A 27,320-nucleotide genomic window follows, 5' to 3' on the forward strand; every position below is an offset into this window, starting at 1 on the left:
CCAAGAATCACCTACCCAGCAAAACTGACTATAATCCTTCAGGGAAAAAAATGGTCATTCAATGAAATAGGGGACTTTCAAGTATTCCTCTAGAAAAAACCAGAGCTGAATAGAAAATTTGACTTTCAAATACAAGACTCAAGTGGAACATGGAAGAGGTAAACAGGAAAGAGAAATCATAAGAGACTTAATAAGGTTGAACTGTTTATATTCCAGCAGGGAAAGATAATATTTGTAACTCATGAGTTCTTTGTCAGTATTAGGGTGGTGGGAGGGAAAAAAATTATATGCATGTATAGATAGATAGATCAATAGAGGACACAGGGTGAATTGAAGATGAAAGGGTGATATCTGGAAAATAAAATTAAGGGGTGAGAGAGGATTATACTGGGAGAAGGAGAAATGGAGAAGTAGAATGGGACAATTATCTCACATGAAACAGACAAGAAAAGGCTTTTACAGTGGAGGGGAAATGGGGGAAGGTGAGAGGGAATGAGTGAATCTTATTCTCATAGGATTTGGCTCAAGGAGGGAACAACATACTCAATGGGGTATGGAAATCTATCTCACCATACAGGAAAATAAGAGGAGAAGGGGACAAGACAGCATGGGGTTGATAGAGGGGAGGGCAGATTGGGGGAGGGGATAATCAAAAGCAAACGCTTCTGAGGAGGGACAGGGTCAAAAGAGAGAATAGAATAAATGGGGGGTGGAATAGAATGAAGGGAAATATAGCTGGTTTTTCACAACATGACTACTATGGAAGTGTTTTGCATGACTACACATCTATAACCTGTATGGAGATGCTTGCCTTTTCAATGAGGGTGGGTGAGGAGGGAGAAAGGGAGAAAATTTGTAACCCAAAGTTTTAAAAATACATGTTAAAAATAAAAAATTGGGGCAGCTAGGTGGTGCAGTGGATAGAGTACCAACCCTGGAGTCAGGAGGACCTGAGTTCAAATGTGACCTCAGACACTTACTAGCTGTGTGTGACCCTGGGCAAGTCACTTAACCCCAATTGCAAATAAATAAATAAATATAAATAAAATAAAAAAATAAAAAATAAAAAATTTTAAAAATTAAAAAAAAAGAATAGTAGGAGTGGGAAAAAAAGCTCTGAACTGGTTTTTAACCACATGAACTAATTACTGGAAGGCCAATCTGATTAGATTTTGTCAGATTTTACTAGATTATACTGTCTAATCAGTAAGCTTTAGCAGCTTTACCTAGAGAATCTCCACAAGTGACCTAGTACCTGGAAATGGTCAAGGAAATAACCCCACAAACCTGCCCTGATCCATTAACAGATACCTACAGATCATGGACAGTACCAAAGGTCTTGACACACCCCTAAAGCTACAACTATATTGGATTTCTTTATTCACCTTTTTGGAATTTTGCTTGATTTATCAGTTCCCTATGTGTTATGGACCTATTACTTATTCCACAAGCTGTGTATCATTTCTGCTTGGACTGATACTGATTTGGAAATTGTTAAAAAAAAAAATTCTGAGACTATAGTCTTACAGGGAGAATTGTGGGTGTCAGAGAAAGCTAAAGCACCTCCATTTTGTCTGTAGTTCCTCTATCTTGCCTTTAACCCTGTTTATATTGTAGCCCCACTCCCTTCCTCCTGCAAACTTTTTAACTACTGAAACAGTAAGGATAGTCTTATCTGTTAGGGTGGGGTTGCAAGAGATGGCTAACCTGAAGAAGAACCTTTCCTGTTACTAGCCCTAGCAATAGGGCTGTCCAATCAAAGGATATCACATCCTTTATTCCTACCCTGCAAGTCCCCAGTAACAAGCTGTCCAGTCCTAAGGTACCCCTTACCCAATTCACCTCCTACCTAAATTTAAACCTATATAAACTTTGTACTTTTGTTCTTTCAAGCAATCTCCTCCTGTGGAAATGGGGTATCTTTGCAGGTGAACTCAATAAACCCTCCTTGGTTACTAAATTTTCTGCTTGGGTTTGGGTTTGGTTCTAGCTCTGGTTTGTTCTGGCACTGACAATTTTACTCACAACCACTTGCCCACATGTCCCAGTTAGTGACCATGCATATTTACATTGCTCTATGGCCCATCCAAAATTTTCAGTCTTCAGAGATCACAAAGTTGACAAGATATGTCTTTTTAACAAGGAGAAGTTTAAGATATTTAAAAGTGCTCTGTAGTTTTCTGGATATAATACAGATCATTTTCTTCCATTTATTCAGTTCTGGGCCCAGTTCATTGTCCATTATTATAATAATCTTTTTTTTTAATTGGCTAGGCAATGTGGTTAAGTGACTTGCCCAGGGTCACACAGCTAGTAAGTGTTATGTGTCTGAGGCCAGATTTGAACTCAGGTCCTCCTGAATCCAGGGCCAGTGCTCTATCCACTGCACCACCTAGCTGCTCCCCCATTATTATAATAATCTTAATAAATCTTAGCATAGTGCCTGGCACAGAGTAGGCACTTAATACTTGTTGACTTGACTTGAAGAAATAATATCTATTACCTTAAGAACTGATAAGAGGGAATTTTCTTTTTTTAACAAATAAAAAAAAGCATAGAATGATTACTGGCATCTAGCATAGTCAATGATAGAGCTAATGTTAGAATTTAGATCTTCCTATTCAGAGGACAGTTTTTTTTTTTAATCATAAACTATACTGCTCCCAGAGATACAATTAAAAGTAGTAGGAATTTATGTATATATACATACATACATACATACAAACATATATGTATAAATATATATATATAATTGTTAGCACTCTCTTCATCTTGAAATTACTTCATATAACCATATATACTTTGTATTTACTTACCAGTATACATAGTCTATCTTATTAGAATGTAATATATACATATGTATATTTATGCATTATATATGTGTTTGTATTACATAATATACACATATAAATTACCAGATTTATGATTTCATTAGTATAGGGAATTCCCTTTGAACCAGAGCAAATCAACATCTGCTCTGTAACTTATATTTGTAGGGGGTTGCCAAGGACACTGAGGTTCAATGACTTGCCCAGATTCTGTCAGAAGCCAGACTTAAACCCAGGTCTTCTATTCTGAGCCCAGGTTTCTGTCTGTTACATCACATCAGCTCTCAATGATTGTACACTTTAAAAAAATAGAAAAAGAAAAAAAAGAAAAATAGCATTGCATTCTTTTATATAGTCCAGACCACCAGAAGCCTGTGGATGCTTAGAGAGGAAAATGACCAGAAGGGATAGAAGAAGCCAGTGTGAACTTTAGCAAACAAAACTCTGATTGGGGTAGTGTGTAGGGGAAAGTAAATAGTACCTGAAACCTGTAAGAACGCTGAGTGAGGACATGTTATAGTACACTTATTGCAACACTAAGTAGCTTCAGGTAGTTATTCAAAAACACAGGCTTTGGGGCAATGTTGTTCCAAGTACTGCATTTAATTTTCCGAGTCTGCTAATGTTTTTGGAATTTCTCTCACTCAGTTGCTACAAGGATTTGAATTTGTTAATAACAACAACAACAACAACAACAAAAAACAACCCCACCCTACAAATAGTTGTTTTCTTTTGTTCGTGATTCAATTCAATTTAACAAACATTTATTGAAAGGCAGAGTTATTCAAGGAAAAGATTACTTGATTTGATTTCTAAAATCTTTTCCGTCTATAATTCTATAATCCCAGTTGAATCCCTACTTGGATTTTTAGTACTCATCCAGACACATCATGTAAATTAGGATATACCTAGTATTTAATTTATATAGTAATTATTGGTTGAGCACCTAACATGTGCATGGCACCTTTTATAATATGACATAAAAGCATGTTAAATGGTACCTAACATGCTTTACTATTTTTTTTTAAGGCAATTGGGGTTAAGTGACTTGCCCAGAGTCACACAGCTAGTACGTGTCAAGTGTTTGGTCTGAGGCCGGATTTGAACTCAGGTCCTCCTGACTTCAGGGCCGCTGCTCTATCCACTGCACCACCTAGCTGCCCTCATTCTTTACTATTAAATTGAATTAAATTCACTATTAAATTGAAATGGATTTGACATCGGTGATAAAATTTGTTTTTAAGTTTTATAACTTTCTCTATATTGATTAGACTTTGATTTATTTGGCTTCCAAACAACCATTTAATATGATTGATAATTATACTTTAAAAAAAAAATCTTGATAGGACTTAACAGCAAAGGTGGCAACATGAAAGTTCCCAGAGGCATTGAGTTTTCTCAGAAATATTCCCAGCAAAGATCTAAAAGGGCACCAGACAGAATAATGATCAAGGACACAAAAGAAAAATAGCATTGCATTCTTCTATATAGTCCAGACCACCAGAAGCCTGTGGATGCTTGGGGAGGAAAATGACCAGAAGGGGTAGAAGCCAGTGTGAACCTTAGCAAACAAAACTCTGATGGGGGGGGGGGAGGTGTGTGCAGGGGAAAATAAGTAGTACCTGAAACCTGTAAGAACTCTGAGTGGGGACGTGTAAAGGGGGTCAGAAACTAATCAGATCTTTGGTAAACGGAGATTCAAGACTGAAGGGACTCTGAATGGAAACATGCTAGGGGGCCAGCAACCATCAGGTAAGAAAGAAGCAGGAGACTGCTGCTGAGTATATACAGAGGTGAGTACCAGTTGCCCTAACAAAACATCAACATCAGTGGCATCAATTGCAAAGAGGGGATAGGACCAAATAGGCCATGTCACTCTATCTAAGAGTACATGGACAGAGCCTGGCTCTGACACAAAGCCCCAACCCAGGAACTGAAGCTAGAGAAGTAAATAAACAAAAGAAAACTGAATACAGAGAAGAAATTTTATGGGTTGCAAGAAGTCCAAAAGGACTTCTAAACCCACAAGAAGAAAATAACTCCAAACAAGTATAAGCAAACCCTCACTGGGGGGAAAAATGGCTTAGCCCCAAGGACTCCAGAAGTGACTTTAAGAAATGAAGATATAAAAAAGTAAATTAGATGTGATTAGCATTTTTGAGGGAAAAAAATTGAAAGGAAAATGAATAACTTCCAATACAAGATGGAAAACCTTACCCAAGAAAAAATAAGATGAAACAAATAGAAATCAGTGATTCAGTAAGATAACAAAATATTAGAATAAAGTCAAAAGACTGAAAAATTAAGAAAACATGAAAGTTATCTACTATAAAAAACAACTAACCTAGAAAACATTTCAAGAAAAGATAATTTAAATATCACCAGACTCCCTGAAAAAAATGACCAAACAAAAAACCTGAATACTATATTGAAAGGTGGCTGAGTAGAGAGAAGTGCCACTGTATTGTTAAAAGAAATCTTTGTTTGGGCCTTCACCCTTATTAAAGAGGCAAATTCAGAGAGTTAAAGAGATTTTATTCAGTATGCCAAGGCAAAAAAAGGCCAGATGGGCAGGCCACATTTCAATCTGTGTGCTACTTTCTATAGACAGAAGTAAGCAATTTCCATATAATGGAAAGACAATGTTGATTGGTTCATGTTTCAACTGAGGAGGGGGGTGGGGCTTAATGTTGCCTCAGCTCTTGATTGGCCACATAATTTACAAGGAGATGGGATTAGGGTCACCTTGGCCTCTCCTTCATTACCATATCAGGGGGAGAGGGAATTAATGACCACACATACCACCATTTTAAGCAGCTGCCACATACTCAAGAGTTTTTTAAATGGAGTCACCCAGACTGACTCAACCCAAATAGCTGACTTCTCACAGTGTACTTATTTATCCTTGCCATGATGAGGCAAAGCAAATCTTTTGTTAACTGTTGAATGACTTGTGAGTGCCTCATTTTGTCCCAACATTGAACCTAAATGAACAGTGCTGCCATTAAGCCAACCTCCAACATTTGGCACAGTTATAGCTGGCTGAGATAAGATAAGATAGTCTCATGGCTCCCACGGTAGGGTGATTGGTAGGCAGGACACTGCATGGCTCCTGGTTGTAAGAGCCCTCCTGATCATGTATGGTGATAGTGGGGGCACTAATTGTGACCTAATTGTACTAGGAAGATTATGAACCTAATGAAACATATTAATAACTAAAACAATAAAATTGTATGATTATATCAATAGATGCAAAAGAAGCTTTTGATAAAATACAACAATTGTGGGGGGGGGTTTTGTTTGTTTTGGAGGCACTTGGGGTCAAGTGACTTGCCCAGGGTCACACAACCAGTAAGTGTCTGAGAATGGATTTGAACTCAGGTCCTCCTGACTCAAGGGCCATTGCAATAATTGTTTTTAAAAAACATTAAAGATATAGGAATAAATAGACTGTTTCTTTAACAACTAAGTGTCACAGAGAATAGAGTGCTGGATTTTGAGTCAGGAAGATCTAAATTCAAATCCTGCCTAAGACATTTACTAGCTTTGTGATCCTGGGCAAGTCACTTAATCATTCTCAGTTTCAATGTCCTCATCTGTAAAATGGGGATAATAAAAACACCTACCTGACAGGAATATTGTGAGAATCAAAAGAGGTAACATATGTAAAACACTTTGGAAATTTAAAAGTGCTACATAAATGCTAACTAGTATTATGAAAGGTAAAACAATTATTCCATTGTCACAACCTTTATTTAACGTAGACCTAGAAATGTTATATGTAGCAATAAAATAAAAAAATAAATAAATAAATTTGGGGAATAAATATAAGCAAAGAAGGAACAAAAATAATTACTTTTTGCAGATATGTGACAGAGAAATCTAGAGATTTCACTAAAAGTCTAATTGCCATGTTAACAACTTAAATAACACAGCAAGACATAAAATAAACCCACAAAAATCATCAATTTTTTAGTATATTACCAACAAAACTCAGAAGGAAGAGATAAAAAGATATTCTGCTTAAAACTATAGAATACATAAAATATCTGGGAGGCCACCTACCAAGACATGCCAAAGATTTATAAGAATGCAACCATAAAACACCCTTTACAGAAATAAAGACTTAAAAAATTAGATGGACACTAACCATTCATTTTTTAGGCCATGCTAATATAATAAAAAGGACAATTCTACATTAGTTAATTTATAGATTCAGGGCTATACCAATCACACTAACAAAGGGTTGCTTTATAGATCTAGGAAAAAATAATAACAATATTCATCTGGAAGAACAAAAAGTCAAGAACATCAAGGAAAATAATGAAAAGAAGTTGTAAATAAGGGGGCATAGAAGTACCAGATCTCAAACTATAAACTAAAAAAAAATAGAAAAGTTGATTTTGTGCCTAATCTGTTCCGATAACAGGTCTGTTATCGGAACAGATTAGGCACACAATACCCAGAAGCAATCTAAAGTACGGTGATAAACTTAAATATACAAATCACTTTGTAAAGAACTCAGTATTCAGCAAACACTACTAGAAAAACTGGAAACTTTCTGACAGAAATTAGGCTTAAACCAATAGCATATACCACAGTAAGTTCTAAATGAACAGATGACCTAGATCCCTCTAGGGTACATCATGAACAAATAAGAGAAGAAAAGAGATACCTTTTACAGCTATGGATGGAAGAGTTCTTGACAAACAAGCTACAGAGAGGATCACAGGAGAATAAAATGGATAATTTTGTTTGTATAAAATTGAAAAGATTTTGCAAAAACAGAATCAATGCAATTAGAATTAGAAAGGAAACTTAACTGGGGAAAGTCTTCACATGTTTCTCTAATAAAGGTCTGATACCAAGACATACAGGGAATTGACACAAATATAGCAGAATAAAAGTAATTCCCCAACAGATAATTTATTGAAAGACATGAACAGGCTGTTCTCAAAAGAAGGAAAGCTATCAGTAGCCATATTTTTGTTACAAATTGCTAATAATAAATGAAATGCAGATTAAAAGAACTCTGAGTTTCTACATCAAACCTATGAGATTGGCAAAAATGACCAAAAAAGGAAACTGCCCATTGTTAGAGGTACGATAGGTGGTCAGCAAAACTAAATACTATTGGAAACTATGAAGTGGTTCAACCATTCTGGGAAACCATTTGCAACTATACCAAAGATGTCACTAAACTATAAATATCTTTTCACCCAGTGGCACCACCACTAAGTATATACTCCCAAAGAGATCCAAGAGAAGGAAGGAACCATATGTACAGAAATATTTACAGTAGCACTTTGTGTTGTACCAAATGACTGAAAAGGAAATAGATATCATCAATTAGAGAATGGAATATGAATGTGTTAGCTGGTCATTTAAATGTCAACCAGACCGAACTGGCCTCTAACTGTGGATGGCCAGAGCCTAACAGAGCAGGCTAGAGACAGGAGAGTCAGGAATCAAATAGAAGTTTAATTTCAAAGTGAGGGGAATGACATGCAAGTGAATTCTACCTTCCTAAGAAGGGAAGCTCACCTGCTTATGGCAGGGGTAAGGTTTTTAAGTGTGAAAACCACAAATGGTTGGACCACAACAAAGGCATTCTTGGGTCTTATATGAACAATTAACAAGTCATTAGGGTCGTTGAGTCTTGTGATTGTTCAGCAGGGCACAGAACCAGGGTTAGCATATCTGGGAACAGAAGGGAGGCACCTGGTTTGGTTCACTTGGCAGTTACAAACTCAAGGCTTGTTAGCATGACAGGGGATCTGATTCAGCAGCAGCATGTTGGCTGTAATCTCACTTTCCAAGTCAGGGTCCTCTGGAAAGTAGAGAAGCTCCAACAAATCTAAATAGATAATATAATCATTACATATATCATGATAATATGAAAATTATAAACCTCATTACAACAGATATAATGGAATATTTTGGGGCCATAAGAAATAATGAAAGGGAAAATCCAGAAACCTGAGAAGGTTAGTAAGAAGTGACGGAGAGTAGAGTGAGCAAAAGCAGGAAAAATATACATAATGTTTATAATATTGTAAAGAAAACAAAACTAAAAGACTTAACAACTCTGCTCAATGCAATTGCTGATCATAACAATGTAGTATAGTAGATAGAAAGCTGGACTTACTCCAGATAACCTGGATTCAAATCCTGCCCTAGATACTTTCTAGCTATGGCAAGTCAACAAGTATTTATTAAGCACCTTTTATGTGCCAGGTACTATGCTAAGCACTGGAGATACAAAGAAAGGTAAAAAGCAGTCCTTTCTCAAGGAGCTCAAGGGGTGGGGAACTTTTGAGGCCACATGTGGCCCTCTAGGTCCTCAAGTGGCCCTTTGACTGAATCTAAACTTTACAGAACAAATCCTTTTGTTATGGGAATTTGTTCTGTGAAGTTTGGATTCAGTCAAAAGGTGGCACCTGAGGACCTAGAGAGCCACATGTGGCCTTCTGGCCGCGGGCCATAGGTTCCCCACCCCTAAGTTAGGCAAATCAAATAACCTTGATTGACCTTAGTTTTCACACCTCTAAAAAGAGAGAGTTGGATCCAATGATCTGGTTGTTTCCTTTCCATTCTAGATCAATGATCTTATAACTCCAGATGACCGATACTGAAGTGTATTTCCCACCACCTGGCAGAGAGGTGATGAATAGGTGAAGGTTGAGACATATATTCTGACATACAAAAAATGTGTGCATTTATTTTCTTGACCATACTTATTTGTTACAAGGGAAGCTTTTTATTTGGGAGGTAGCTGACTTATGAAAGAGGGATGTAGATGGGTTACACTGAAACAAAGTAAAGCAAAAAAAAAAAGAAAACAAAGAAAAAACATCAGTGAAATACTTAAAAATACATAAAGGCAGAAAAAATTCAAAAGATGACATAAGCAAAAAGTAGTTTATACTACTATTTAAAATTTAATATTTAACAAAGTTATACATAAGATTCACAATTTCATATATAATCCTCTTTTTCTCTTCTTTGTATAAAGCAATGTTCATCTTTGTTCATGTATGTGAATTTTGTAATAAATTATAAAAAACTCAATAAATAAAATAATTATGATAAAGATAAATAATACATAGAAACATCAATCCTAGACTTTGAGTTCCCCTTCTGTGCAAAGCAAAACAAAACCAATGCTGTAAAATTGGCAACTAAAGACAGCTGTCTTAAACCATCTTGATATTCAGTATGAGTCAATCTTTTTCTCTTTTTAAGCCACTTCACAGATTGTAATCACATTATAATGGGAATGGTAGACAAAACTATCAAATTCTTTTCAAGGAAATCCTCTTGGTTCATCAGCATAGGCAATCATTCCTTTCACTCCTGCAGTAATAGGGAAATTTTAAGCAATATCTTTTGATTGGAGTTGGTCTTGAAAATGACTTAGCTGGGGGCCTTACTTTAAATGCAACAAGACTGAAATGTAAAATGCCATTTACCCTGCAGTCTGAAGAAAGAAAGAATGAAGCAAGCACTTGTCACAGTTTTCTTAATGGTCTCTGATTGCTGTTTGTGTAACCTGGGCTCTTCTCCTTCTTCAAAATCATCTTTGAGGGTTCCAGTACTTTTTCTTGCTCTGTTTTTAATCAAAAGGGGCTAAAAGGGAAATCATTTGACCCTTACAACAGCAGGGGTCTTCACATTTCGAGGTCTGAAATGTTGTTTATTTAACTGACCTTAAAGAGAGGCCCCTCAGAGTATAAAACAATGACTAAGGTGATATATTAATCCATTGTTAATATTGTGTGCTATTTCCTTGTTAGGAATGATTGTCATTGGAAAGATGTTCACTTTTGGAGAATTGCTATGGTAGTTACGTTCAATTAATTATCTTTATTTTTAGGTTTGCTCTTTTAGGAAGGGTAATATAATTTTTTGTGCTGAAAAAAAAGTGTTTTAGGATAGAGGAAATAAAATGCTACACTCTACCCAGCTGAGCACCTCCTTCCATGCACTGTGACTCTGGGCAAGGCTTTTATCCTTTATGAGCCTGGATTTTCTCATTTGTAAAAGGCTGAAAAGTAATACCTACTTCATAGAAATGTTGTGAGCAAAGTACTTTGTAAATCTTAAAGTACCATATAAATGTGAATTGTTAGTATAATTAGATCTAAAATACATCTATGGTTATATATGTGTGTGAAGTAATGGAAAACACATTGAACTTGGGAGTCAAAAGATCAAGGTTGGGACTCCCAGTTTTGTTGTTTACTAGCTGTATAACCTGGACAAGCTATTAAACATCTCTCTGAGACTTCTTTTCTTTCTCTGTAAATGTGACCACCGGCTTGTGAAAGGATGAAATGAAATAGTATTTCTAAAGTACTTTGTAAGACTTAAAGCATTTATATAAATGTTAGCAATTATTAGCATTATTAGGTATCATCCTTTTTGAAATTGCTTTAATCTGTTCCATAGGACGTCCTTTATTTAAACCCTTAGTATGCTAAGCACGACATAAAATCATAGCATTTCAGAGATTTAGATAGCATTTTATCTAATTTCCTAATTTTACAGGTAAGGAAGCTAGTTCTCCAAAAAGCTAAGTATGGTTTACAAAGGTCAGATAGTGAGTAAATAAGAGATCTAGAGCGGTAACCTAGCTACTCTGACTTCTATCCCATTGTACTTTGTGATACATATCACACAAATCAACTTCTTTTACACTAACAGCACTTTTTTCTTAAGCTTTTATTATTTAAATTTGAAGTAGGATCTCATTCTCTGCCTATACTACAAGGTAAAGAAATCAGGATTATTGGCTTTCCTCCTAAAGAGTACAGGGGAGTGAGGTGGCTACCCACTGGTGAGGCATGAAACCAAGGTAATTCTACATCAGTCTCCAACTCCCTGTGTGGGGTACAGAAACCCTTATCAATGAATCAGAGACTCAGAGATATTAGCAAAAAGAACAATTCATTTATTGGCTTTCTTGAGAAAGGGCTCCCCCAGAGCACAAAAAAAACCCCAAAAAACTGGCGCCCCACCGCAGAGAGCAGAGGTGTGTTCAGATCAACAAGTTACATAAGTCCTAGCCGCAATCCCCTCCCCAGCCCCCTCCTCAGAACTCATTAATGCAAGCTCTGAGGGTACAATCTATTCGTGGCAATCTACCCCAGCAACAAAGAACAAAGACACTTTCACATCTTGCCTGGAGACAAGGAAAAGCGGGAGGTTTTCTTTTTTCTTTTTAGAGTAAATAGTTTTAGAAAGGGAGGAGTTCTGATAAAGTGCAAGATGTGTTGAAAAGCATGTTTCTTTACAAGGTCAACCAGCTGCAAGTGTTTCAACAGAACAAGAAGCTATTAACTGCTTGAGGAGGCTCCATTCCTGAGAGATTCTCAGAGATCATCTCTCACATCGCCCTCACTCTCCTCCGGCAAAAACATTCCAGTTGTTTCAGATCCCAAAGTTGGATGCTGATATGGAATTGCCTAGAATCCACTGAAGGAAGAAATCTGGGGTTTAGGGGGCAGTGTTCTGTGTGGATCTTTAAGAGCATTTATTTTCTTGAGGTAAGACCTGTTTTTTTCTGTATTTGAGCCAGGGAAAGGAAGAAAAATTACAAATTACTACTTTTAAAAATTTGCTGTACATTAATCGAACCTTGTAATAGGGAAATGGACACAGAGAAAAATAACAGTAAGCAGAGTGAAAGGAAACCTTTGTTTCCGTTTGAAAAATAAGTGTAGTCTTTGAGTTTCTTTAGCAAAGCCTAAGACATTAGATACCTTGATGTTATACAAAGAAGTTTGGGGAGCCCTAATAGATCAAGGTGTCTCTATCTCTAAACCAACATGGATAATTCTTTTTTTTTTATTTGTTTGTTTTTTGTTTTGTTTTTGGTTAGGCAATGGGGTTAAGTGACTTGCCCAGGGTCACACAGCTCATAGTAAGTGTTATGTGTCTGAGGCCAGATTTGAACTCAGGTCCTCCTGAATCCAGGGCCAGTGCTCTATCCACTGCGCACCACCTAGCTACCCCGATAATTCTTACTACAAATACTTTTCATTTGACTTTTGAAGAGGTGAGCCTCAATATTCAAAGAGTTTCATTAAACACATGATAAAAGAAAATTATGCCCCCAGCTTTGAGACAGAGCTTGTTTGTAAATCTTGTCCCCCTGACTATTTAACCTGGGAATGATGAATAATAACAATAGGAAAATTTCATAGGCCTGACTGTTCTCAAAAACATAAATGAACATAAATATTCTCACAATATGATGCAGCATGCATATCCATGCAAATATAGTTCTTTCCTATGTGCTGTGCCACACAAGTCCATTTTCGCTATACTATTTTTCCCAGATCAATTAATAACATAAAATGCAATCATCCCAAAAATCAAAATTTATGAACCTAATTTTAAAATGTGTATGGCAACATATTACTAAAGATACATTGCTAAAGGAAAACCACATCTCCCCAACTATGATTTTAAAGATATTCATTGTTAAATAAGGACACAAGGAGTACAATTTTAGTCATTAATGGTATAAAACAAGATTCTTGCTTATTTGATTTTATAAGTCTTATAAAAATGAATCCAGCAGTTTTATCATAATGTATATATATATCAGTACATATAAAATAATACAATAAAAAATTTCCTTATAAATTTCATTCCCTAATTCTCTGCAGAATTTATGTCACAGATAATTTATGAAAGGTTATTATATGCTATAAAAAAATGATTTCCAGGCTTACAAAGGACTCTTATTGATGTTAGAATGTAGAATTTGGTTATTCAGTATCTGAGCATTTTTTTTTCTCCAAACACACTAGTCTGCTATACGACTATTTTTAATTCTTAGCTCCACTACTAATTCTTAGATGGTTGTAACCATTCTCCTACTCATGTGACTTCATTAAATACTGTATTTTTATAACCTCTTAAAACATTAGTATTTTAAGAATTCTTTCTTAATAAGAATCAATTACTTTCCCCGAGCTATTTTCTATAAAATACATTAGAACTATAAAGACTATATTATGCCTATCCTTATTCTTGCATTAGGACTGGAAGAGACCGTAGAAATTGTATGGTTCCTTCCTGTGATTTTACAGATGAAGATACTGACTCTCCCAAAATCACACATTCAGTTGAATTCAACGAGCACATCTGTGCCAGGGACTATACTAGTCGAGGCCGCTAGATGCCGCAGTAGATACAGCACTGGACAGAATTAGGAAGACATGTTCATGAGTTGCAATCAGGGCTCAGACACTTACTAGCTGTGGGACCTTAGGCAAGTCACTTAACCCTGTTGGCCTCAGTTTCCTCATCTGTAAAATGAGTTGGAGAAGGAACTGGCAAACCGCTCCAGTATCTTTGCCAAGAAAACCCCGAAAAAAGTCATGGAGAATCAGACATGCCTGAACAACAACTATGCTAGTCACTGCAGGCAGGAATTTGAACCCAGGTTCTCCAATTTCAACAGGAGCACTCTATACCTTACTGCAATGGCTCTCATAGGATGATGCTTTAAGAAAAAACCCTAGACATGAGACTAAACCTAAGTTAGAGGTAAATTGTCCCAGGACCTGCTTGCTTGAGAGGCCAAGCTCTCCCAGGACTGAACCCGACTGGACAACACGCTGGGGTCCAGGAAGTACTTTAGTTATTGAACAATTAGTTCGATAATTTAGTTAAGGTCCTTAAGCACTTTATTTATTGAACAATAAGTAACCATTTTCAACTGTGTGGCCCCTCTTTACGAGATCCAAGCATACTGTCCAATCAGGTTCAGTCCTGGAAGAGCTAGCCTCTCAAAAAAGTGGAGGTAGGCTCCCTTTTCTTCACATTATTCAATTTCTTGACCTGGGACAATTACCTATAATTTAGGTTTAGGCTCACGTCTAAGGTCTTTCCCCAAAATTTGGGAGTAAAAAGATACTCCATGTACGATGTGGATCAGGTATGGGACAGATATTTATTTCCCACACACAAAGGAAAAGCTAAAACACCAAAGGCTCTCAAGTGAACATTGACAATGTAACAGCCCTTGGGGAAGGCTTCAGTTGGCCTGCAGGGTTTAAACTGCTATAAAACCTGGGAGTTGTATTTTTTCCTACTTTGGGGAGGAGGGTTCGCTATAGCAAGCCGGATCCTTTGAAAAAGTGAGGATAAAAGGGAAGTGTTGGAAAGAAAAGCAATGTGGTTGCAAGTGCCCGTTGGCAGAGATATCTGCAGTTCCCTTCTTCAAATCTGAGCTTACAACTGAGTTTACCACGAGAGGTGAGAGACAAGTTGGAAGTAGTTGACTATTTTTTGGTTTTGTTTTATTTTTTGAATTAAAAAAAATTAAGTCAAGTAGCTGGAGCCATAAGAGAAAAATAGACATGGGGTGGTTCTTCTCCTTGCTCCTACCCCCTTACTTCAGATGGGTGGGGAAATCTGTCCTTTTATTCCAATTAAAGTGGAGCAGCTGACTAATCTAATTTTATTTCTCATCAACACTTGTAGCTGACCCTGTTTTCTTTTTGTCCCATAAAGAGATGGTATAGCTCTGGGAGTCATATAGGAGAAAGTGACCTTTCCTGGAGCAGGGCTGGGATCCCAAACCCCAATCAATCCCTTTGTTAGAGAACATTACTTCTCTAACAGGCATATTCTTGTTCTAGTTCAGGTGTGTCTGACTCTTCATGATCCCATTTGGGGTTTTCCAGCAACGATACTGGAGTTGAAGGGGAGGGGGTTTTGGGGTGCTCTTAGATGCACAGAGGCACCCCAAGATCGTGGGAAAAAGCCCAAAATCAAGGCGCAGATCTGCCTGAATGAATTCAACTCAGATCTTCTTCCAGCCAGAGAAAGTTTATTAAAGATAAGCATATAGGCCAGACTCCAGAGAAACCCAAACATCAGTGATCTAAATAGGGTTCAAGGTGGTCAGGTAACCAAGGACAAGCAACGTGAGGCAGTCTAGAAAGCTCAGAATCTGAGTGGGGGCTGGGGCTAGGGTGGTCAGGCCAGGTGACGTCCTTAGGATGGGCGGGCAGGAGGGGTCTCAGCTTCTAAACTTGAGAACAGCTCAGCATCAGAATGGGAGAAAGGTGAGCCTTTAGTGCAGACTGACTGGGGAGGGGCCAAGCAGCTTGGAGTGATGGGAGGAGGGGTCCAAGGAGCGGCCAAGCAGTTTGGGGTGAGGGGAGGAGGGATCTAGGGAGATCTGGATGGGGGTGGCCAGCAAGCTGGGGCGAAAAGAACACTGGCGCCTAGCTAGGATTAAGGGTGGGATTGGCCACGAAGGCAAAACAACGGGAAAGCCAATTGATTGGGGAGGTGGACCATTTGGAAAAGAGTCCAGGTGAGAATTTCCCTTTGGAGTGTCTGAGTGATTTGAACAGACAATGAGAATAGATAATGAAGGGAGCTGGAAGGGGAAGTTTGCTTTCAATGGAAAATAAGGCAGTTTCTAAAACTTTAAGGGTTTCCTGGGACCAGTAAACAAAACTGAAGCCAGGTTCTTTTTGTCAAAGAGAGATAAGTGAGTCTACAAGGAATCTAAAAGTTTTAAGGTTTTTCTGGGAATTTTAGGTAAACCTCTTCAGAGTGGTTTGCCATTTCCTTCTGCAGCTCATTTTACAGATCAAGAAACTGAGGCCAACAGGGTTAAGTGACTTGCCCAGGGTCCCACAGTTAGTAAGTGTCTGGGGCCAAATTTGAATTCAGGAAAATGAGTCTTCCTGACATTAGGCTCAGCACTCTATCCACTGCACCACCCGAGGCATAAACACTAGCCATTCATGTTTCGTAACTACATTTCCCAGGGCAGAATTATTATGAACTTGGGGTCTTTTAAAATATGCCTCGGCCATGAGCCTAATGTAATGATTCTTAGGGTTACAACAGCTGGGCAATGAAACAAGGGGCAGTGGAAACTATTGTTATAACAAGCAGAGAGCTTGAAAACATCTAGAGATAAAACATTTTGTGATTCCACTGATCATACATTTGACATTTTACTCAGTTCTACACTGTCCAAACAATTCCTGGTACATGCCTTCTGGCAAAATGGGCTAGTTGATCATAAGTCTTCTCCAAGAGTGCTGGAATAGCTGGCAAGGATTCTTCCCTTTGCAACTATTCGGTTCTAAACAAAAGGTCTAGGTCACCTCCAATCCTGGACATATTCATCTCAGGATAGATATCTGTTCACCTAAGATAAAGAAAGAAAAAACCCAGGAGCTGAAAAGGTAGCCAGCAGCCCAGGTACAAGTTATGCCGAGTCACCATGTCCTTGTACCCCAGAAATTTCCAAGGGAGATGCTGGCTTACACTCCCTGAGCTAGCTCCTATAAGCCAATTCAACCTACGCAACACTTATATTATCTCATTTGATCCTCACAACCACTGAGTAAAGTAGATATTATAGACATTATTATCCCAATTTGACATATGAAGAAACTAAGGCTCAGAAATGAGTAACTAGCCATCATGTGATTGGCCAATGCTTATATAAAATCAATGTCGAAGGCAGTTTTAATTTGGAATCTCTTCTGACTCCAAGTCCAGTAGTCTTTCCACTACACTACAGTTAAAATAGTTTTCTTATATACTACTGTAGGACAATATTAATTTATCTTATTATATATACACATATTATATATAAATATAATAAATATATTATTTCTATGTCAATATGTTAATATTATATTGTGTGGTACAGCAACTCTAACACAATTAAACTCAGAGACTTCTCAAGGAAGCAAAAGTTACTCTTTATTACAATCTGGCGAGAAGGGGTGTCTACTCCCCTAGTACACTACCAGCAGGAGAGAGGCGAGGCACAAAGGCAAGGTTATATATCTTAACACAAAACAAGAAACTCCCACCCTGCCACTATGCCTTACTCCCATTGGCTGGGAGGCGGGCGAAAATTCTAGGTGCGAAAATCTTTCCTATTCCCAAAGAACAAGGAAACAGGGTATAGCCAATCCAAACATACATGTCCTTATTTAGTATACCTAATGCTGACGTGGCAGTGGCAATCAGGAGAGGGTTTAGGGCCGAGTTAAACTTATGGCCTGTTCGTTCTCTCAGAGCCTATCTCTAGTTTCGAGATAGTCTTTTCATTACCACCCTAAGAAGTCTTCACAGAGGTTATATCTCATTCAATATTAATTACCATCCAGATGGAAGTGTAATTGGGTGGGGGGTGGGGTGATAATCCACAGGACCTCTGATATACTCTGAATAGAACACAACACTCCATTTTGGTATAAAGACAAAATCATCATAGGATCTTAGATTTAGTCTGGAAGAGATCTATAATAATGGTAAAAGAGTTTAGCACAGTGCCTGGCACACAAAAAGGGTTATGTAAATGTTATTATTATATATTGTTGCAGTTGTTAGTCCAACCTTTAAGATTTTACAGATGAAACCAAGAGAGGTTAAAAGTGACTTGCTCTAGTTTGCCCACTTAGGAACTGAGCCAGAATTTGGTTAGACACAGGAATGTATTGGAGTAAAGGAGGAAGAATGCTGCATGTTAATTGATGGGGTTGGAATCTGGGACCCACAAAGGAAAAACTCTGGACTTTCCCACTTGGCCAAATCTCTGGCGTTGCCCTGAGGCTATAATCCCATCAACTGGCCTTTCATTGTGGCTACACCTAATCTCCCCTCCATTGTCGTGCCTCCCTATGGCCCCCGGCCATTTCCCACCCTTAATCCTAGCTAGGCTCCATGTTCCCTTGGCCATGAGGTCCAGGTCCCTGGAGTTCTGTTCACCCCAGCTTACTAACCACTCCCATCCAGATCTCCTTAGGCCCTTCCTCCCGTCACCCCAAACTACTTGGTCACTCCTAGATCCCTCCCACAGTCTTTCTGTATATAAGGTCCATCTTGTCTCCATTAAGAGGCTCTGATTCTTAAAATCTAGCCAATAGCCCATAGATGCTCAGACTCCTTAAAGAGTCTAGCTAATATGGCGAATCTTCAATAAACCTTGTTTTTGGCAGCAAAAAGGCTTGGGTCGAATTCTTTTGAGCAGGACCCGGGTGTCGTGATTTTGGGGTTCCAGGACCCCTAACCTCTAGACCGCAAAACATGTTGGCTTTTTTTTTTAAATCTTTAGTGTGTTTTTTGAACACCACTGACAAAAAGCAGACCATTCTGCAGTAAGTCTGATCTTTCTAGGTAAAAGCAGGCTGTGGGCAGCTGCTGCGAGGCTACCAGCAAGCCAGGTTCCCGAGCAGCCACGTGACTGGCACTGGGGACGGGGAGACAGGGGAAAAATGGTGACCCGGTGGGGGTGGGGGTGAGTCTTCCAGGCAGTAACACCCAGAGGACAAAGCACGACTGCAGGAAATGGGAAGAGAAAAAAAAAAACAACGCCCAGAGAATCTGGTCAGCAGAGGAAGATGAGCGCAACAGATAGGAAAAGGAAAAAATGGAGGTCGTGCATTTACCCCGCCCAGCCACCGGCCCCCCAATTAGGAAAACGTCGCGGTTGTCAAGGCAACGACGTCGTGGCGCGTCCGGGTGAAAGGTCAGAGCTGGCATCATCACGGCCTCCTCGCCTGGCTGCGCCTCCTCTCCGCCCCCGTAAGACACCGTGACTCCCTCGCCTCCCCCAGATCCCCCGGGGCGCGTGCCACCCCCCCGCGAGGGCGGCGGGCAGAGAGAGAGCCAGGGGGGAGGGCGAGGGGTGGGCGCAGCGTGTCTCCTCAGCCCGCGCCGCCTCTGGTACCGGGGAAGCGCGGCGGCGTTGTGGAGCTCGCTCCGTTGGCGGTGTGTGTGTGTGGGGGGAATCTCCCGTGGGTGGACCGGGATGGGGGCGGGGAGCGCCTTCGGCCGGGCCGGAGCGTGGGCGCGGCCTCCCCGGAGGTTGGTGAAGGCGGGGTCTGCGCCGCCCCGAAACCTGGCAACCTGGCAACGCTTGGACGCGGGCCGGGCCTTGCAAGGTCAAGTTTGCTTGAGCTATGGAAACGATGCTCTTTGGGGGACGGGCTGTAGAATTGGGGACGTTGCAGATCGTGTTGTTTGGGGTGTCAGGGTGTATTTATGTGTGTTCCGTCGAGTCTGCAGGGTTTGGTTTTTCTTCCCTCTTTCTCTGCCCTGCAGGTCGTTGCTACCCATCAGGGGAAAGCTCCCATCCCATCGCAGAAATTAAAATTAGAATTAAAAAATGCAGCCTCCCGGAGCCCTGGTCTGTGCTTCTTCACTAGGATGAGATGAGGTACGTTCCCTTCTGCCCATATGGAACATACCTCTGTTGCTTTATTACCGAGCAGATGGAGAACCACGTTGGTCCTGCTTTTAAAATCTCTGCTTTGCACAAAAGCGGCATCTCACCCCAGTTCTTCCATAGAACTTTATACATATTTTACTTTAAAAAGAACAAGGCGTAAAGCCCTTTTGTCCACATAAATTCCATAATTCTACAGTTCAGATCCCTTAGTTTCCATGCCATTGGTTTGCTAAATTCGAACCCATTAATTTGTTTCTTTCAACAATTATAAGAAAAGCTGGATTTCAGAATATCTCTCCATATATATTCGTGGAATTTGTCCAATATTAATTTCTTGAATTAGTTATTAGGAAGTTATTACCTTTCTGTTTATCATTCAGTTTAGTTTACAAACTGTTCTCTATAAAGCGTTTAAAGTGACCTTGCTTTTCCAGCTTTATCCACTTCTGTTTGTCTTTGAAGAGCCTTCTACTGCAACTATTCACTTGGTCACTGACTCTTCCCTCTACAGAGCTTCTGTTTTTCTGCCTCTGGCTTTTCACATGCCATTTTCCCTATTAAGAATGCTTCTTCTCTTCTTATGGTCCTACCCCTCTTTCAAGGCCTAACTTCATTCTCTGTCAGTCACTGGACATATTAAGCACCTGCCTACTCCAGGTTGGGAGCTTTGCTGTCTACTAGAGATACAGACCCTAAAATGATATTGACTGTACTTATTGTAGAGAACTTTTTATTCTCTATGGGGTATATGTTCACAGATAATTAAATACAGGATGTATACAAAACAAATAGACATCGACTTACAGGGGTACACTAAAGATTAGGATAACTTACCCTATGTTACACAGGCAGTAAGCAGAGCTTAGATTCAAACTCTAATTGTCTAATCTGAAATCTATTCTTTACACTATTACCAAGTTACTTTCTCTGAACTCTGAACTTATATATGATTTCAGTCCTGAGATTTTGTGAACTCTTATAGCTTTATTTTCTATGTCAACCATTTGGTCCATACTCCTCTATAGTGTTTTTATTTTTTTGATTATTTATTAATTTTCTAGATTGTCAGCTTTCTGAGGGCAGGAAGTATGTCTTACATTACTTTTTATCCCTCTAGATGCCTGGCACAATACTTATACTCAGTAGACAATTAATATTTGAATTTTTGTTAAGATTCAGGCAAAACAATTTCAAGTTCAAGGACTACTGTTTTAGTACTTTAATTGTATTAAGTGAATTTATACTCATCAGCAGTTGATGGTACAGGTTCTTATATAGAATATTTTTTTTTTAAGGTGAGGCAATCGGGGGTAAGTGACTTGCCCAGGGTCACACAGCTAGTATAGAATAATTTTCAATAGTACCAGAGCTATCTCTAGCAACTCCCTAGGAAACATTGGAAAGCAAAAAAAAGATAGTCTTTCTTTATCATCTCCCAGGGATCCTGTCCCCTTAGACTGAGTTCTGCTCAATTCCCTGTTTTGGCATCTGACTGAGACCAGTTTTACCCCACTGAAGTTTCTTGCTTTAAAGAACTACTCTTCCCTTATCCTCTCCCCTCTCAAATCAAAGCATTCTTTTCTCAAGAAGCAATATAGTGTAACAAAAATAACAGTATTAGAAGTTGGGAAAACTTAGCTTCTTATTCCAAGTACTGCCAGTAAACAATCAGCAGTAACTACCTTGGGCCAGTCATGCAAACTCTGGATCTCACTTGCTTTATCTCAAGATGGGGAGATAGGACCAAATGTTCTACTAAGTTCTCTTCCAAGTCTATAATTCTGCATTGTAAAATCTTAATCTCGGCTAGATGTTGGAAAGAAAGTGAGTTGATTCTAAAAATAATTTACACTAAAGCTTAATCCTCCTAGAAGATATTTCCATTTGAAAATAACTGTTCAGTGAACAGGCTTTCGACTAGTTGTCTTCCAAGTCAATTTCTGCTGAATTGAATTCCTAATTCTTGACATATTTGGAGGGGAAGATACTCTTAACAGAGTGGCCTTTCAGTTTTCCCAGTCCATACAACTGGCCTAATCTTAGCTTGCTATATTTCTACAGATAATCTGGCTGCTGTAAAATTTCTGAGCCTATTCTGGAATCCTTCTCCCACTTTCCAGTTAACTAAAAACTGGAGTCAACTTCTGAAACAATTTCGGTCTGCGTAATACAGCCCTTAAATAATTCCTAAATAAGTCTTAAGTAATCATTTAATCAGCAAACATTTATTAAGCAATTACTGTGTCATAGTTATAGTGTTATAGTGTCAGATACTGTGTCAAACTCTGGGGATACAAAAAAAAAGCCCTATCCTAGTGGAACTTATATTCTAACGGAGTAGTCAACATTACATACAAGATACATACAAAATTAAATGGAAAATAACCTTAAAAGAGGAGGCATTAGTAGGTGGGGGTCCTGGAAAGACCTGTAGAAGATATTATTTGAGCCGAATCTTGAAGGAATCCAGGGATTCTGAGAGATAGAGGAGGGATTGGTCTGATCCCACTTATTTCTTCCCCTATACCCAGAATTTTGTTTTGCTTGTGACTATCTCCTTTTCAACTCTACACACTCTCTTAAATTCCACCCCTTTTACTTTGTTGTATTTCTACACTATACCCTTTTTGTTCCCCTAACATTTCCTTTCCTGACTCAAATACAATTGATATTCTTAAGATTCCTGTTCCTGCTTCCTTCTCTTCCCTCCTCCCAATTAAGAGAACTTCCCTTCTTCCCTCCTTTTCCCATTCTCTATATTTTCTCTTTTAAACACATACATGCTCAGTCTACTTTTGTCCTTCAAGAGGTCTGGAGGAACAATAGACTCTTCTTTTCCCTTTAAGATGTAAAGATTTCATCATCATTTAGTCCTTTCATATTGCTTGAACTTGTTTATCTTCTTAGGATTTTCTCAGTAGTAATGATTGGAAGTCTTCTCTTCTATTAAAGACTTATTTTTTTTTCTTTGTAGGATTATGTTCAGCTTTTCAAGATAAGTTATTCTTGATTTTAGAATTTTCTCTTTTTGTTTTTCAATAAATTTTAATCCTAATTTTCCTTTTCTTCATTGCAGTTGCTGCATAATCTTGTGTAAACCTTGCTCTGGTTCCTTGTACTTTTTTCTTTGACCTGAACACTTTTTGGAATTTGTCAATCACACTTTTGAATGTGTTAAATTTGGGGTTTCTTTTAGGTGGTACTTAACAGATTCTTTCTGTTTTTCCTTTGCCCTGGCTCTGGGCATTTTTCCCCCTAAAACATGCTATCCTGCATTTTTATTTGGCCACTTTTTAGAGGATTCATTGATTCTTAATTTAACTCTCCTTGTCCTGTTTTTCAGTTCATTTTTTTACTGTAAATCTGCCTCATATGTTCTTATATTTTAGTACTTTTCATTTGTATTCTAGTATTGTTGTATCATTGGATTTTTGAGTTTTGTTTTCATTGTTCTTTTTATCAAAATGTCTTCTCCATGGGTTAATTTTTCCAACTTCTCTTCTTATTGTTTATTCTCCTTAAGTTTTTCCTCAGATGCTTTATTTTGATCTTGATCTCTTGCTACATTTCTCCCTTCCTCTCTCAGAGTCCTTGTGACCAGTTCATCCTTTTTTCCCCATAGGGTGTCATACTTTTTAATTATTGCTGAAATTATTTTCTTCTTCTGGAATTTTATCTTGGGAGTCTCAACTCATAGTATTATTTCGTTATCTTAGGAGTTTTCCTCTGTTTTCTTGTGACTTCATGTTGTCTGGTAGGATTGACTGACAAAGGTCTCTCTCCTATCTATTTCTCTTGAATTTTTCTTTCTTCTACAGTTGCTGGAGTTGTAAGTGAAGTTCCTCAATTCTAGACTTGGAATGGGAGTGGATAAATACAAGAAGTCACACTGTTCTCTCAGGTGTTGGAGTAGGGAAGCTAGCAAGACAGGTTGACAGTAGTTTCTTAGCCTTATACTTCAGCAGTCTTGGTCTGGAGCACTGAGGTGGCGATCATGGTCCTGGATAGGAAGGCTAAGCCTAGGATCCTGGTTCTTGTGACCTGCCCACAATAAATTCTAGACCATGACCCTATAGGTGGGGGCATAATTTTACCCATTCCCAGTCTCAGATGGTGTAGTTGAGCCCAGGCCCTTCTCCCTGCTGTAGTCCTGAATGGGTTGGAGGATCTAGAAGCCAGGGTCTCCTAGATAGGGACTCTAGTTCTATATAGAATGGACTTCTAAATACTAATTTAGATCTAGAGCTCATCACATGGTCCTTGGTTGTGACTTTTTTTAGAGGAGTAGTGAATATTTCAATGGTATTTCTCTCGCTGATTCTCTGCTTCATTTGGGGATATTTTCTGTTTCTTGAGGTAATTTTCAAGGAGCTGGGCAGAAGTTTCCCTTAAGTAGTCCAGTGTTTTCTTTCCAACTTTTTATATTTTTTACCTGTAAACCTACAGAAAACACTTAGATTCTGGTTTCATTTTATGAATTGAATTTGGACAAACTGTAAGTTACACATTTTTTAAGGAATAGTGAAAAGTAATATTTACCACCTCTGATTTAGCATAAAACTTTGTATCCTTTTTATAATATTTTAACATTTTATATTATAGTTGTATGTGTAGGTATCATCACCCTACTGGACTTTAAGCTTTATGAAAAAAAGTATAAAATCTTCCTCATCTTTGTATTCCTCGTAGCACATTAACATTATTTTGCACATGGTAGGTGCTCAGTGTATATTTGTTGAATGAGTAAATGCAGGGGTAGAGAGAAAGGGAGAGATGTGAGAGGTGATGTAGATATAAAAAGAATATTTGGCAACTAATTGGATACATGGGTGAAGGAGAGTGAGGAAGTGCAGAAAACACAGAGATTCAAAACTTGGATTACCTGATAGAATGATGAGGCCCTCAACAGAAATAAAATACCATTTTCACTCATATATTTACCTCCTTCTTTCCCTATTACCTTCTAAATTAGAAAGTGGAAGAAAAATCATATAGATATTAGTGTTCTGGTTTATCTTGGTAAGTTTTGCTAAATAAAAAGAAGGTGAGTCATCATTCCAAGCATTTATTAAGAATGTACTATGTGCCCAGGCACTGTGTTTACATGTACAATAAATGAAACAATCCCTGCCCCTCTGAGTGGGGAGATATAGCAGGGGAAGTAGACTTCTCCTTTTACTACCTACAGAAGTTATTCCAAATCTTCACTTTCCTTCTCAAGGCTTCTACACCTTCTCCTATCACCTCTCTTATAACTGAGGGCCTCTTAATATATATGAGCTATTCTATGTGAGCCTATTTTCTTCATCTCAAAACCCTTTCACATTATCCTCTACACTTTCCTCCTTTTCCCCAATCTCTGACAAAAAGATAGCCTTCTAGCCAAGGTTAACCTCTCCACATGTGGACTTAATCTCATCTCCTCCTGTCTCCTCCAGCAGATTGCCCTATGAATCATCCCTTCTCTCAAGTCTTTAACTGCTCCCTGTCTATTGGTTCCTTTCTTACTGCCCTAGGATGTGCTTAAGATCTTTCCCTCCTTTAAAAAAAACCTTCACTAGACTCTATTATCTCCACTTATTCTTCTAAAATCTCTGAAATCTGGTTTCGGACCTCATCATTCAACTGAAGCTTCTCTCCAAAGTTGCCGATGATCTCTTAATTGCCAAATCTTTTTGTCTTTTCTCATCTTGTCATCTTTTCTATCTACTTCATTTGAAACTGTTGACCACCCTTAGTGAGTTTTCATAATATTACTCTCCTGGTTCTCCTGTGTTTCACTACTTCTGTCTGCAAAGTTGCTGGTTATAAAATAAACCCACATAAATCCTTGGCATTTCTATATATTACTAACAGAGCCCAGCAGCAGGAAATAGAGAAATTCCATTTAAAGTTACTGTAGATAATATAAAATATTTGGCTGTCTACCTGCCAAGACAAACCAAGGAACTATATGAATACAGTTACAAAACACTTATCACACAAATAAAGTCAGATCTAAATAATTGGAAAAATATCAATTGCTCATGGGTATGCTGATCTAATACAATAAAAATAACAATTCTACCTAAATTAATTTACTTATTTAGTGTCATACCAATCAAACTACCAAAAAATTGTTTTATAGAACTTGAAAAAAATAATAATTCATCTGGAAAGAACAAAAGGTCAAGAATATGAAGGGAATTAATGGAAAAAAAAAAAAGCAAAGGAAGGTGGCCTAGCCATACCAGATCTAAAACTGTATTGTAAAGTGGCAATCATCAAAACTATTTGGTACTGGCTAAGAAATAGAGTGGTGGATCAGTGGAATAGATTAGGTACACAAAAAGGCAGGTATAAAAGGAAGAAGATCAAAGAAAAAAGGGATTTACCTTTCAGACCTATGGAGAAGGGAAGAATTTATGACCAAACAAGAGATAGAGAATAATATGAAATGCAAATGGACAATTTTGACTGCATTAAATTGAGAATTTTTTTGCACAAATAAAGCCAATGCATCCAAGATTAGAAGGGAAGCAGAAAACTGAGAAAGAATTTTTACCACCAGTGTCTCTGATAAAGGCCTCATTTCTAAAATACCTAGAAATCTGAGTAGAATTTGTAAGGATACAAGTCATTCCCCAATTGATAAATGGTCAAAGAATGTGAACAGGCAGTTGTAAGAGGAAGAAACTAAAGCTATCTATAGTCATATGAAAAAATGTTCTAAATCACTTGATTAGAGAAACACAAATCAAAACGACTCTTGAGGTACTATATCACACGTATCAGATTGGCTAACGTGACAAAACGGGAAAATGGTAAATATTGGAGAAGATGTGGGAAAATTGGAACACTGATGCATTGTTGGTGGAATTTTAAACTAATCCAACCATTCTGGAGAGCAATGTGGAACTATACCCAAAGGGCTATAAAATTGTTCATACCCTTTGACCCAGCAATACCACTTCTAGGTCTGTATCCCAAAGAGATCATAAAAATAGAAAAAGGACCCACATGTACAAAAATATTTATAGCAGCTCTTTTTGTGGTGGCAAAGAATTGGAAATTGAAGGGATGCCGATCAATTAGGGAATGACTGGACAAGTTGTGGTATATGAATGTAATGGAATACTATTGTGCTGTAAGAAATGATGAGCATAGGGGCAGCTGGGTAGCGCAGTGGTTAGAGCTCTGGCCTTGGAGTCAGGAAGACTTGAGTTCAAATCTGGCCTCAGACACTTGGCACTTACTAGCTGTGTGACCCTGGGCAAGTC

General features: G+C 38.3%; 1 protein-coding gene across 6 annotated transcripts in view; it reads left to right on the forward strand.

The window, feature by feature from the left end:
• Window positions 1–19,306: 19,306 nt before the first annotated feature.
• PCNX4 (pecanex 4) overlaps window positions 19,307–27,320 on the forward strand; it is a 62,274-nt gene continuing 54,260 nt past the window's right edge. For 2 of the 6 annotated variants that reach the window (XM_027842924.1, XM_027842929.1), the window contains exons 1-2: window positions 19,355–19,415; window positions 19,935–20,049. The gene's annotated coding sequence lies outside the window, so the exon portion shown is untranslated. Of the gene's footprint in view, window positions 19,416–19,524; window positions 19,602–19,934; window positions 20,050–27,320 lie in introns of those variants that run through there. The other 4 variants (XM_027842926.1, XM_027842927.1, XM_027842925.1 and 1 more) reach the window with 4 other exon arrangements.

This window comes from Vombatus ursinus, unplaced genomic scaffold (genome assembly GCF_900497805.2).
Source record: "Vombatus ursinus unplaced genomic scaffold, bare-nosed wombat genome assembly UNPS02014893.1, whole genome shotgun sequence".
In the NCBI taxonomy this organism is placed as follows: Eukaryota; Metazoa; Chordata; class Mammalia; order Diprotodontia; family Vombatidae; genus Vombatus; species Vombatus ursinus.